The sequence below is a fragment of the Arvicola amphibius genome, chromosome 8, assembly GCF_903992535.2.
Source record: "Arvicola amphibius chromosome 8, mArvAmp1.2, whole genome shotgun sequence".
NCBI classification, from domain to species: Eukaryota; Metazoa; Chordata; class Mammalia; order Rodentia; family Cricetidae; genus Arvicola; species Arvicola amphibius.
Window position 1 is genome coordinate 111,045,000 of NC_052054.1, and position 14,407 is coordinate 111,059,406.

General features: G+C 42.3%; 1 protein-coding gene across 1 annotated transcript in view; it reads left to right on the forward strand.

Annotated features, from left to right (window-relative positions):
* The window catches only part of Dock10 (dedicator of cytokinesis 10), a 253,512-nt gene that overhangs the window by 39,375 nt on the left and 199,730 nt on the right, over window positions 1-14,407 (forward strand). The gene's annotated exons all lie outside the window — the stretch shown is intronic.

Below are 14,407 nucleotides of genomic sequence, written 5' to 3' on the forward strand. Positions count from 1 at the left end.
ACTGTGTTTTGATATTATTTTGAGCTCAGCAGAACTGAACAATTGATCAAATCCCTGCCAGGAAAACCAAAATATTAATGATACGCCTGTCAATAACATGCTCTAGGAAGTAGAGCAGTTTCTTTTTTTATGGTTTATTTTTTATATTTAAAAATTTCCCTCCACTCCCCTCCACTCATACCCCCCCTCCCTCCCTCTCCAGGCCAAGAAGCCATCGGGGTTCCTTACTCTATGTTAAGACCAAGGTCCTCCCAACTCCCCCCAGGTCCAGGAAGGTGAGCAGTTTCTTTTGTAAACGCACTGAGAAAGTTTGTTGTTGCGTGCTGCACCTGCCTTTTCCAGTGGTGCAGTTGAGGACGAAGAGCTAGAGGAAGGAGAGCATGGGTAATTGGCACTGGGATAGCAGTTTGTTCTTTCTTACAAGGCAGCATGACAAGAATGCTTTCTCTTAAAGCGTCCTCTCTCCGTGGACACCAGGGGGCGATGCTTATGTGGAAAAGGCCAGCATATTTACCTTCTAAAGCTGTTTGCTTCTGAAGCCAATCTCTCATCTTTAAGGACCTTATTATCTTCATTTTCTACCTGTATCCATTACCCAACATTCATGACCTAGAGTGAATAGCTTCTAGGAAACCACATCTAAACCTCTGCACTGAATTAACTGGCCCTCCACAGCCACTGTGGTCTGAAAGCTTTCCATTTTCGTCAGAATTCAAATGTTGAAATCTTAAGGCGATGAGACCAGGAGGGGGGATTCAGAGTTCGATTGTTAGAGGGCAGAGTCCTAATCAACGGAATCAAGCCCTAGGCAGATTTTTTCAGCATGTGAGGAAACAGATATTGACATCTGTGACCCTAAAAGTAAACTCCTCTCCTGACTCCAAATCTACCGTTGCCTTGATCTGGGACTTCTTTATCTATTGGAAATCTGAGAAATGAATTTATATTGAGTGTGACACCTTATTTGTGGTAGCTGTGGCAGTCGGGATGGAATGAATTTTGTCTTTCCAGAGTTCGATGATTAAAACTCTGAAGATGACACTCCAGAGTCCATAAAAGTCCTTGCCTGCCTTTTGTTGACATAAAATAGCATTAAGCCATTCTTAGTAGGCTGGCTTTCCAATTAGCAAATCCTGAGCCAAATGAACACAGTTTCTAGTGGTTGGCTTTTCTCCCTAGTAATAGCTTGAGTTCTCTGTGCCTTTCTCAGAGGGGAAGACACAGAGGCACTAGCTGGCACTTTATCCCACACTGCTACTGACATGGACTTTCTTGAGACACTGTGAACACGTTGAAATCCTCTTGGCACTATTGCTTTCCAGGAAATGATGAGAGAAAATGCTCAGAACAATGCAGTGCCTTCTTCTCTCATTGGGGTAGTCTCCTTGGTGTTTTCTATGAAGGACTTTGATAATGATTGCAATGATTCCGTAAGGGTAATGATAAACAAAGCATTCATTTCTAGATACTGGGAGAACCTTAAAATTCAGACATCTTTCTCTGTGATTTTAAAAGTCAAAAGTCATTAGGAGAGTGCATTAGTGAAACTGTAACCAGTTTTTTATGCTGTGCAAAACTGGTGTGTGTGTGTGTGTGTGTGTGTGTGTGTGTGTGTGAGTGATCTCAATGCTGTGTTACAGATAATAAGACATAACCTTGTGGTTTCAAAGGGCTCGTGTGTGTCTTCCTTAGAGGCAGCATCATTTTTACATAAAAGGAGCATGAACTAGAAAGTCACATTCTTTTCCCCTTGAAAACGCTGTGATTTTTTTCTGTCTCAAGGTCACTTGTGAATCTAATTCTAATTGCTTTAGTTCTGTGTGACTGAAGACAGAATGCAGTCTGAAGGGTGATCCAGGGGATGCTACGATACTACACAGGATAATGCTTTCAGCCCACGCCTGAGCTTTTCTGCGTGTTTGCTGTGCAGTGCAATATGGTTTAGTGTCCCCTGTTAGGGTCTGAAAACTTGCAACTCTCAGGTTGGGAGCCTGGGAAAGGTTGCTTTTTCACACTTAAAATTTTCTTTATCAAAGTTATTGTCAGCAAATCAGACAACACTTTAAATAATCCATCAAAAATTATATCTATGTATAATACTACCTCAGGAGAATTTTGTTTATATTTATTTATACCAGTGTATAAGAGGTGAGTGTGGAGGATGCTGTCTGTTTCCTTGTGTATGTTATTCTAGTCTCAGTATACATGGACAGCATCCAACAGCACCCTGTCAATACTAATTCAATGAGGAAAGGAAGAGAGCAGCCAAAGAAGAGGAAAGCCGGCATGGCCATAAAGCAGAGCGTCACTCCCTGCATTGGTGCTGCTAATTCCATCCTAGGGACCATCCTCACAAGAAGCTCATCTCTGTGAGAGTTCAAGCATGATGCTTTGTCGGGAATGTGCATCTCGGAACTTCCGCGATCCCTTTCCAATATAAAACCATTTCCTGGAACTGATCAGCACCTCATTGATGGAGTTGAGTGTTAGCACTAGACACCCTTAAGTTAGGAGTAAAGGGCAAAGGATGAAGGGAAGGCTGAGCTCTATAGATAAATTTTTCTGTTGTTTGTCAGTGAGAGAAGGCCAAAGAGTGTCACAGAAATTTCAAGGTTAAACGGGATGTTATTTTATTTATTTTGCAAGAGCCAGTAGAGGGGAGGGCAGTGATTGACAGAGTGTGACCCCAGAAGACAAGAGTTCACAGAAATGGGACAGAAGGCACAAGAACTTCCCACTCATCATAAAGAAGAAGAATGTGGGATGGATATATGTAAATATTTTAAGAGAGCAACAATCGTACAAATAACACTACAGTGTGGAGCCAAGAAATCCCAGATGCTGCTGAGACATTTTGGTGATATGTGTTTGCTACTTGTTCATTCATTTTCATTCAGCTGTTAGTGTTGACTCACATACCAGCAACAGAGGCAAATTTTTAAAGAAATAAATGAAACCCTTATAGCGGGTAACGTTCTAACTAGGAATGGGAAGCAGGTTGTCAGTTGTCCAGTCTCCTGCACTTTGTTCCTAGAAAGTAGCAGTTACAAGGAGGGGGTGCTGTTAAGAACTGAAGTATTTGAAACAGTGGAGCTTGTGTGCCAGTCACTGGTAAATCTAATGGTGTAGAAGAATTTTACAGCTTTGGAACCTGACAAGCGAGAAAACACAGAGAAGCAGCCCCTGGAGCAATGCATCTCTGCTTGGCAGAATGTTTCCATATCTTCATGCCCACATAGCCGCCTTCTGCTTCCTCTCTTCTCGATTCCTTTACTGTATTTCAGCCACTTGTCTTCCCTCCGAGAGCCTGTCTTCAGGTCTAGCATCTTTTAGCCCTGGACCATGTTTATTCTGTGGAAGCCAAAAGTCTCTCTGAGTTTCTCTTTCTACACTTTTCTACCTTGTCTTTGAAATAGTCATCCAACTGAACTTTTTGGCTAGGCTTTCTGACAGACAACAAGGCACAGGGATATGACTGCTTCTGCTCCCCAACACAGGGTATCTACTTCTAAAACTAGAGGGAGAGCTACAAGAATTGGGTGAAAGCATGAGGTATCACATATACAGACAGGCGGAAGGAGCGTATCTGCTAACACTGGACATGAACCAACAACCTCTTCCTTGAAAGCTTTCAACAGACATTACCAGTAAGGATTATTTGTCAAATCATGCTAACATGGAAGCTAGTAGTAAGACGCGACCTTGATGTGAGTGTATTTCAGTGATGTTCTCTGTAGATGTTTCCCACTTTCAATTTATAGCTGTTTATTTATTTTTTTAAAATCATGCCAGACATGGTGATCTATACATTTTTTTAACCCCGGTCTCCAGTAGGCAGATGCTGTGGGAACTCCTTTAGCCAATGGCCTTTAAGATACCGGCCCACTTTGGGTGTGGTCTCATGTACTATGTATAAGTGCAGATGGAAAGCAAGCATGGCCCTTTTTTTTTTCTGCTGGATTTGGTTCCGGCTTCCAGCACATGCAGAGGACTGCAAATCACTACCCTTACTGTGAGTTTATCCCTAAATAAACAATCCTTTGTTATTCTCCATTCCAGGCTAACATGGAACTCTTTGATACTACAATAGGCAGAAGCAGGTAGATCTCAAAGACAGTTCGGTCTATATGGCTAAGTTTTAGGCTAGCTGTAGCTACATAGTGAGATCTTGTCTAACAATAAATCACATGCACTGAATGAATTTCACAGCTATATAACACATTGCCTTTGCTATTGAGAAAGCTGTGATCCTTGAGCAATAACAGCCAGCCACAGGACACTCCTGAGTGTCTCTCTTCATCCCTCTGTTGGGTGGCCACCAGACCCTGGCTATGGTTCATTTCAGGTAATTTGCAAAGTAGTTTAGGATTGTATCTTGATCACGTGCATGTTTTAAAAACCTAAGAATACATGCAGCTTGATTTGGGCAATGTTTGGTGCATCCTTGTCTCAGGGATTTTCAACGTAGAAGCAATACTACTCTGGTGGCCTTGTGTCCATTCCCTTCCCACAACCTAAGAAGTCTCACAGAGAACTTCCTCTTGAACTGAGGCTTTGCCATCTGGCAGCTTGGCATTGTAGCTTTGTTGAGTGGAAGACAGAGAGGAGGGAGGTGGGAGACAGATACTTTCCATGATCAAATCTCAGTTCTCTTTCCTTATGAAAAAATGAGCCTTCTTCCTGTTTGTTTGCTTCTGCACTTGCATAGAAAACAGGATCATGACACTTTGCCTAAAGGGTAAACACCAACATCCTGCCTTCCGCCTTGCATTCTTCTCTTCTGTAATGCTGGAAGCCAACTTTCTCTCCACCCACTACCGAACATTTCTGCTTTTCCATGACTGTGGGTGCCAGTGGCAATGGAAGGCACACTGGGATCATTGGTTGTTTGACTGGAGTCCATAGGTGTCTCTCAGTGAGCTCACAAGTTGTAGGACTTCTTCCACTGGGACTTTTTCTATCCCCCAGCGTCTGGGTGGATGATCTCGTTTACCTATCATCACTTAAGAAATACCCTTGTCCCTGGTTCTCCTACCACATCAGGCAAGAACAAAGGCTGCACAGCCTCTTGGAGAACAACGTTGGCTTCACATGCCAGCAGAATAAGCTAGGTTTATTAAAACCAGGAACTTTGAAAGAGAAGGTGAACATTATGACTACCTCCCCACTAGGCTCCCATCCTTGGCTAAATCTTCGCTTCTCCCGTTTCCTTCCAAGTATCCTAATCTGGGGGTATATTGGACTCTTTCCCAGAGCCGGGTAAACAGCAAAGCTCTGATGTCAAATTGCTAGCCTCCTCCTCTTTGGGGATGATTTGGGAGAATATTTGTAAGAGCCTTTGAAGACTGTCATCTTTCTGTTTGAAAAGCAGCTTATGATTATCATAAACTAGATTTCAGTAGGGATGTTTAGGATGTGGGTGGTTAATTTCTGCCACGACTCAAAAGCCCAAGCGAACATGCAGAATAAAATGGAACAATTGCTGAGGGTACAGTTAATCGCTTATTTATCCAGTCATCTGGGAATATTTTTCCCATAGCTAACTTTTGAAAATAGCTCAGTTTACTCAGTTTAATCACTTAACTTTTCATCGCTAATCAAAAGAAGTGCTTGTCAAAGTAGAAATTCTTTCTTGAAAGTCTCGTAGATTTCCTTAATGCTCTAGTATGGCTACTGGACATCATCTGATTTTTCCTGGAACTTCCGTGTCATTATGATTGCTCATTATCATGCAGGCTTTAACACTATGTCATTCATTATTGACCTTTATCCTGTTTAAAGCTCACAGATACCGTGAAGCCTTGATTGGTTTTTAATCTTTTTTTTTTTTTTTTATTTTTGGTAGGTTGGCTACGACTAGTCCTTTCCTTTGTGACTGATCATTTCCTTTGCGGGTGGTTCATATTGTAGAGCCAGTAACACTTCCTGCTCTATCTCTCTTGGCCTTGTATCTTATTCTAATGCTAAGGCTTTCTCTTTTGATTGAGTGTTGTCTTTGTACCTTGATTTGCAGGATCATTACTTTCCCTTTAGATACTTAACCAGGAGAATGTGGTAGCATAAACATAATTGTACTAAGTAATGGCCAAAGAAAGGTTAAGAATATTTATGCCAGTGCTAACACTGCCTTTGTTACAACTCTTATTGGACAGTTGAAGGAAACTGGAGTCATGTTCCAGACAATAAAACCAGGAGTCCAAGTCAGATCGCTTTGACCTCAAAGTTTATATTTATTGCCTTGAGCCACTTCCTAGAGTCCAACACTGTAACAATGCAATTTCATGACTCCCACCAGAAACACAGCCGAAGTCCTGTCTGGCTAATGGTTCTCAGTAGGCTGGCTTGATGGCAGAAATGACCACAGTCCTCTGGAACTATGTGTGACTGCCTTCAACAAGAACATCCTTCTACTTCTAACTGACTGCTCCATATTCCTGTTTGATCAGGAGACTAGTAGGAATTGTTTTGTTTCTGACCCAAAGCTAATGCCAGCTCAGCTCAGCAAGTTCCGAAGATTCCCATGTATGGTAGTAGTGACAATATGAAAACCTGTCCCCTAAACTGCTCTCAGAAGCTTTGTAAAATAGAACATGAGCCATGTCTTTCTAGCTATGCAGAAGCTGCATCTGTTTCTTCCTGGGACTTGGCTGTGATTAGAATACTTGAGGTTGCAAAATGAGAGACCTTAAGCTAACCAAGCATTGTTATAATATTTTAAATATGTTTGCTTGTGGAAAATGACTGCATATGCCTCTGGAACTTGTGACCCATTACCATGGAAACTAACGTCAAAGCACAGGGGAGGCATATCTAAAATCTTTACTCCCCCATCACTCAGGGAACATTATGTGTCCGTGGACAAAGAAAAGGCAGGTGGAGGAAAAAAAAAAAACACTTCAGGAGGAGGTGGGGAGAAAACAGGCAATGTCAGAAAATCCTTACGCCTTCTTTTTTCAACAATGATGATATGTATAGGATACTTACCTGGTATCTGATGCTGGGATGAGCTCTTGCTGTGTGTGCTGGGTCCTCATGAGTACTAGTGTTTTAACAGACAAGAAAACAGACTAAATTTTTGCTCAGGCTGAGAAATGCAGCAAATGACTCCACGGGAACTTACACTTTGGCAACCTGCTTCCTGAATTTTTGCTTAACTCCTCCATCATTAGGAAGCAGCAGCAGCAGCAAGATTTACTATGTTCATTGTAACATAGCCACCTGAGAAATGTAATACATGATATTAATGGAACATTTAAATTATCCATGCACTCAGCAGGAAGCTCACTTAGAGAGAATGAAGGATAATTCTTTGATGTATCTAAATGTACCAACAGAAGAATAATTGGCTTTTGTGCTGCGCCAGCGCCAAAGGGAAGACAAGGAGGATAAAGGAGGGCTTGGCAACCACACCTGTGTTTTTAAAACAAAAGAACCACATGCTTGTTCCCAATGGGAATAATCGGACAACTCGGTCAGCACATGGGAAAGATGCCTGGAAGAAGGAGGGCACTATAACTAAGTGAAACTAAAGAGAGAAAGAAGGCAAGGGAAGAGCTCTATAAACAAAAATATGGGGAAAGATAGGTCATAGGTTACCGGTGAAGTGCACGGCAAATCCTTGACTCGATGTAGGCAGAGGAGAAGCAAGTTGATACTTTAGGGAGAATCACTCCGATGTATGTAGTTTCCACGTGTCATCTCAGAAGGCCCTGATGCACAATTTCTAGCCATTTAATTCAGATTCCGTGTGAGAGGACTTCCCATTTGCACATAGACATGGATGAAAATTTTTCCTAGTCCCTGCTTTGGAAAACTGGAAGCCGCTGAATCTCTGAGAAATCTAACAAGAAGCCCAGTGGGGGTAGTGGTGATGGTAGTGGTGGTGGTGATGGTAATGATGATTTTATCTTTCTATTTCTAGTGATGGATTTGTTCATCCCACAAGACATCAAGGCATTTCCATGTAAAGATCTGTTATAGTTTAAATAAGCAGAAGGGTTTTGTCACTGCCTTGATATCCAGGCCTTTTCCCATTTTTTTTCCCAATCACAGAACTCAACAGAGTACAGCACATGGGGGTGAGAGGACAAAGTCTGGGAGGCAAGTGAGCTCTATCAACATATATGGTGGTCACCATCTGATTGTCATCGTCTCTGAAGACAAGTAGCTCAAGTCCTATGTAGTTGTGACATGGCAGTCTTGTTAGCTGAATCTCCAGGACCTCCATTCAGGGAGCACTTCAGTGTGATTCATCTTCTCAAATCATAAATGTCAGCAAGGGACTGCATAATATGCCAACTGAATTTTTGCTCTCCAAATAGACACATTGGTGGCCAGGTTGGTTGGGTGACTAAAATCATTCCTGGTTGTGAACGTTTCTCACGATAAATACATTTGATCAAAACCTATCAAATTTGTTGCATTTAAATTACTTTAAATCCCCATAAAGTGTGACTTAAACCAATCATCATGCCAATGTTTTTCTAGGACTGATAAGTTCCCTCTGCAGTTGTGACCCCAGAAGCCTCACAGTCTTCTAAGGAGGACTGGTGAGCCCTAACAGGGTGTTATCTGGGGTTGCTTCTCTGATGCTGCGCATCACAGCCAAAGTTTGTCTAGCATACATCTGTCTTTGGAAGACAAAAGTTAGAGTCAACTTGATTAACATTCAGAATTGCATGTAAGATGAGACTCTGAAGCCGGTGACAAAATTCAGATTTTGAGACTCACTGTAGCTGCAACTCTTTGAGTCATTTAGCCTCTCTGTACCTCAGTTTCCTCAGTTGTAAAGAGGGGGTGATCATAGCATTCTTTTATAGGTAGAAGTATAAATAAATGAAGGCACCAAGCACACAGTGGGTGCTCTGTGCTGCTGTACTTTCTGGAGGGATCTACCCCATTGTATCACACACAGAGGACTGACTGCAAGGGGAGCACAGGATATATAGTCAGCCAAGTGAGCACAGTCTTAGCTTTGACAGAAACATCATTTAATATTAAATCCATCAGAACGTTACAGCTTGTGTGCTGGAACCAGACAAGAGAGTACAGTTGCATGGGTTGAGACTTAGCACTATGAAGTAAGGTCTGTCAGGAGAGGCTTCTGAGGGGCAGGATCACTTCCATGCTGAAGCCAGAGGCTATAAAGGGAGGTGAGCAAACATTTCACCCTGACTAGCAGAGGAAACACTACTTTTGATCTTAATAACTGCTATGACCCAGACTCTCCTTCAGTTGTCTCAGTCATATTAGATGTAGTAGTTACATTAATGTACTCAAGTATAAAGGATGTGTGTTCATTTCACACTGGCAACCACTGTGGTTCAGAGGATTTAGTCAAGTTCCTTGATGAAAAACTTCCTGCTTCTCATGGAGTCTCCAATTCAACTAGATTCTGAGACTGAGGCGCCTTTTAGCTTTGTACCCTGTATTTGCTGGTGGCCTTTCCACCAAGCTATCATCAGGACAAGAATCTTTTTAGACTGGAGCCATGTTGCTCAGACATATTGATTCTATGAATGGTCCATTTTTCTATAAGTTAAGCAAATCTATGGCAAGCTCTCCATAGTTGGGGTATCTGACTGTGGAGACACATGGACACTGGAAGGTTCCTTCTTCGTTTGGTTAGGCTGACAAACTCTGGTAATGCTCTTAGAGTAACCAGTGTGTCAGCTGTAGATTTGGTTCAAAGATGTGTGAACCAGACTGGTAGGCAAGCTAGATACTGCCCCACCTTAACCATACAGAGGGTTTCTGTGAGGTACCAACACATGGGTGCCAAGTATTGTGGAAGCCACTTCCTCCTTCTGTAAGTGCTGCTGGTGCCTGGTGTGCAGCCTGTTGAATGATAAAGACGCCTACCATTTGATCTCTCTCATCCCTTAGCCTGCTTCCTCAGCTGGACTCTGAGCCCTTTCTGGACTCTCCTGCTGCACCCTCCCCCTGAACCTAAGTGACTCCTCAACCCTTCACTCTAGTTACTGCTTGGTGTGATCACATTCACTTTCCATCATTCAGTGGTACTCCAATTCTCCTCTACTGACAGAAACTCCCACATCACACACACACACACACACACACACACACACACACACACACAACTTCTCTTTAGTCCCTTCTACACTACTCCATGATGTCATCACATGGTTTGGGGAAAGAAGGAAGGTGGCAAATGTGCTTTATCTACTGTCAGAATTCTGGGCCTGCAGACTCTGCTTATGGGGAAATTGAGCTGGCTTGAAGGCACATGGCAGAGGGAGATAGAAAGAGAGAGAGAGAGAGAGAGAGAGAGAGAGAGAGAGAGAGAGAGAGAGAGCAATATCCCAAGAATTCTTGCTCTGAGAGTAGGTAGGAGTGTGAGGTTGATTCAACTGAGGGGGCTGAGCACCTTTCTCTGAGTTAGTGTTGAGTCATTGAGTCATTCACTTGGGACTTTGTTGTTAGAATGTGATTTTTCCAAGCAGTATCTTACTGCCAACTTCACACACACACACACACACACACACACACACACACACACACTCACTGTGGGTTAGACAACATAAATTTTCTTGCAGTTCTAGAGACTGAAAACTCAAATTTCCTTCTCACCTATATAGCTGCCTTCTTTCTGTGTCTTCTGTGGCCTCTTTACCTTCTGTATGTAAAGTCAGAAAGACAACTGTGTTTCTTCCTATTGTAAGGATACCTGTCTTAGTGGATTAGGGCCCCTCAATTATGATACCACTTAACCTTTAACTACTACTTAAATACCCTCTTCTCTAAATGTGGCCATGTGTCGGGGAGCCCATCTTCATCATCGAAATTTGCTGGTATTACAGTTCAGCCCAACAATCTAAAATCTCAGCATTCCCATGCATTTTCTATTAATGAGGAAAATCTACTCATAACTCATTACAGTTGAAACAGTCTTGAAATAGTAACCTAAAGCTCACACAGAGCAATGCAATGAAGGCTATGTCACCAGGATGTCCAGAAAATACCAAAACTCCTCTCTTTTTACCCTAAACCCTTCCATAATCAGTCCTGGTTATCAGTACAGCAGAAGACCCCCAGACCCCGGCTGCAGGTCAACATTGTCTATCAGGAAAAGGCATAAAGCACCAAGTGTTTGGGAAGGCAAAGAAGCCATGCTTCATGCTCATCCTGCAAACTACCTCCTATTCAGAATGGTCAGGCTAGATTTAGATATGTGGCAAGATAGATGAGATGTATAGATTTAAACATACAACTCCTACATAATTTAACAAAGCTAGGGCACGCCAATACTTTCAGTTGGCATTATTTATTTAAATTAAATGTGTTTCCTTTCCTATTAAAGAAGAAAAAAGACCTTTGGATACATTACCGTAGTGGTGGAAATATCTGCTCCTACACTTAAGGAAATTTTAGGACAGAAGAATCATAGACAATCACTCTGAAAACTCCATTCACTTGTCAGGATGAACAGTTCCCAGGCAATGAGCAGCTTTGGGAGTCAAGAGCAGGCACACTTCAGGTGAAATGGGCTATGTGGGAAGTGACTTCCTATCATGTCCCTTAATTCTTTCCTCTTTTCTTTCTATTCTTCCTCTTCCTCTTCTTTCCCTCTTTTCTTCTTTCCCTCCTCCTCTTCTTCTTGCTACCTTTGCTCACTCTCCTTTTCCTTCCTGTGATACCTTTCTACCTGGGGTACAGTAACTTGGCAATGGAATCTTTCTCCTTCCTTTTGTCTCCTTTAGAAATGAAGGATAATCCACATCTACACTACATGGCTTTCCCAAGCCTTCCCCAGCCCCCATGCATGGTTTAAGATTTTATAATGAATTGACACACAGTGTGTCTTTAATAGCTCAAAAACTTGTTCCCAACACTTTGAGAGGCTTAGCAATGCACATTGTTAATTGACAATATCACATTAGAAAAAGAAATCAAAAATATCTCCTACTGGGTTTGCATTTAGTCAGTCAGTGTCTAATGCAATCATAAGCTAATATCCACCTAGGGAAAGGACATAGATAAAAGCAAAGGAAAATTTCCATAAGTTGTATACAAGTTGGGTTATATTTGAAGCCAAATTATGATTCATACGAAAAACAGCAGACTCTTGATGAAAGGTATACAGCTTATTTTAAAACATTTCCTTTCTGCCAATGTACATGCTATGTTGATATGAGGGGATGCCTCTTTAAGATTTCTATGTTCCCTCGTCAGACTCAGCCGTTGCCTCCATATAATCTTAGTGCTCAGAATCTAGCCTCTTTGTTACCGTTTTGCTGTCCATTTTTCATAGAAGCTGTCAAACAAGTCTGATTCCTATTTCCCACTTTTCATCTGTTTTTGTTCTCTGTCCAGTGGATAACTGTTTTATACACTGAATGCAAAAGGAACTCGTCTTTGGGTATTCTCTTAAAACAGAGATTTGGAGTCAGAAGGAAAGAATGAAGGAGTGAGAAAGAAAGATGGGGGAGTGTAGTGCAAGCCCCTCCCTAGCATCCTGTCAGTCACAGGGGCAGATTCCTCAGAGACAAAGAGAGGATCGATATAAACAGGCTTCTAATAGCTAGAAAGCATCCATGTATTTCCCTAAAGACCGTGCCATCTGCCAAAACATCTGATTCCAAACACCACCCCAGAGTGTTAGCCAGACTTAGAGAGAGGTGACCAGAGGAAGTTCAGGAGACAAGTGTGCCTTTGGACCCCCAGTGTGTGTGACTGAGCTGGGACTCTTCCCCTCTCCATTGTCTGGCTGGAGCTGGAGGTACGTGCTCATGGGCAAAGGATCATTACCCATGTAGAGGATTGGAGGGAGAGACTGGGGGGAAGTGGGTAAGAATGAGGACCGCATTCATAGAGCCCAGAGGCACAGCCATGTTTCAAAGGGTACATGCACAAACAAGGGCTCACACTTGGCACTTCGTTTGCATATCCAATACACTTGGGCCAGATGATCTAAACTGTGGCCTCTTGTCAGTAAATGCTCCAGTCGTCTGAAGGGCAATGGCTTAGATTAGAGAGCAGGCAAGTTGACAGAAGTCCAGAGGAAGTTAAGAACTTGCCAGCACCGCTAGCATTTTTTGTCTTCTTTCTCTGGCAGCACTAAAATATGTTTGCTCAAAACACAGCAAGATGAAAACTATTGGCAGTCAGTACTTCTTAAAAGAGGAGGGGAAGGAGTGAAGAGAAACATGTTTTATTTCTCTGGCAAACATACCAATTAAAATGATACTGCGTTGTGACAGATTACTGAGTAATTAATGCCTAATTTAGCATTTTGCTACATGCTCCTATGAAAGTGACTCCAGTGTGGCTAAGTCAACCTCACTTTATGGTAGCACGAACCTTTGCTAAGCAGCCTACAGTAGCGTTCCGGACACAAGGAACCCCAAGACTAAATAGAATGTTGTTTTGTTTTGATTTTTTTTTCTTTAAATCTCTGAGAGTTGGGCTGAAAGAATTAGCTTGGCAAGAAGATCCCAACATTGAAAATTCTCCTGGGGATTTCATGCTTTCCTTGTTTGTAAGCAAAATCCATTTTCCATGAGGTATTTTTAGCTCTTGTATCCCCTGCTGTCCTATTAGCTTTCAGTATACCATTAGATCTTGAGGCCATTCCAGATGGGTCATGTGATTTCTAAGCATCCCTTTTCGGTTCCCTCCTAAGTGACTAGTCTTACAGAAGTCAGAGAATACTAGACCGTTAACTACCAAAGACCTCAGTTTGTTGTTATGAAGCCTTGGTTCTTACTGATAGGATGTTAAAATGTTTTCCAGCTGCCTCTAAGAGGCCAGCTTGGCAGAGTGCACTGGGTGACCTCAGATAGAGAGAGGTTTTCAACCCTGCAAACCGCCTATGTAAATATAAAAATGTATTAGGCTACAGAACTGTGTGTGGGGGAACAGAACAACCACACCATTGAGAAGAAATCACGCTGAACACTGGCATCTCTCACATGGTCTATTATCGCATGCATGCTTTTGATAAACTGTCTTGATTCAAGGTACTCTATTTCTGATGCCAATTTCTCTTCTGGAATTTATGCAAAGTAAAACCCTGATGACTTAACATTGTAACCAGAAAAACTTCCTTCTGAAAGTGTTTTACATTTTTTTGAACTACTGTTTGTCAGTCAGTACACCTCCTTTGCCTTGAGAGGAGAAAAGTTAGCATGAAGTCTGATTTTCAGTTGTTTAATTTGAAGAGTGATTTATGGTGTGTGTGTGTGTGTGTGTGTGTGTGTGTGTGTGAGTGAAAGAGAGATAGGAGAGGGAGGGGGAGGGAGGAAGGGAGGGAGGGAGGGAGGGAGGGAGAGAGAGAGAGAGAGGGAGAGAGAGAGAGAGAGAGAGAGTGAGAGAGAGAGAGAGAGAGAGAGGTATTTACCCAAAACTCTGAAGCAAGAATCCAAGACAGTCCCTGTAATGAACAGAA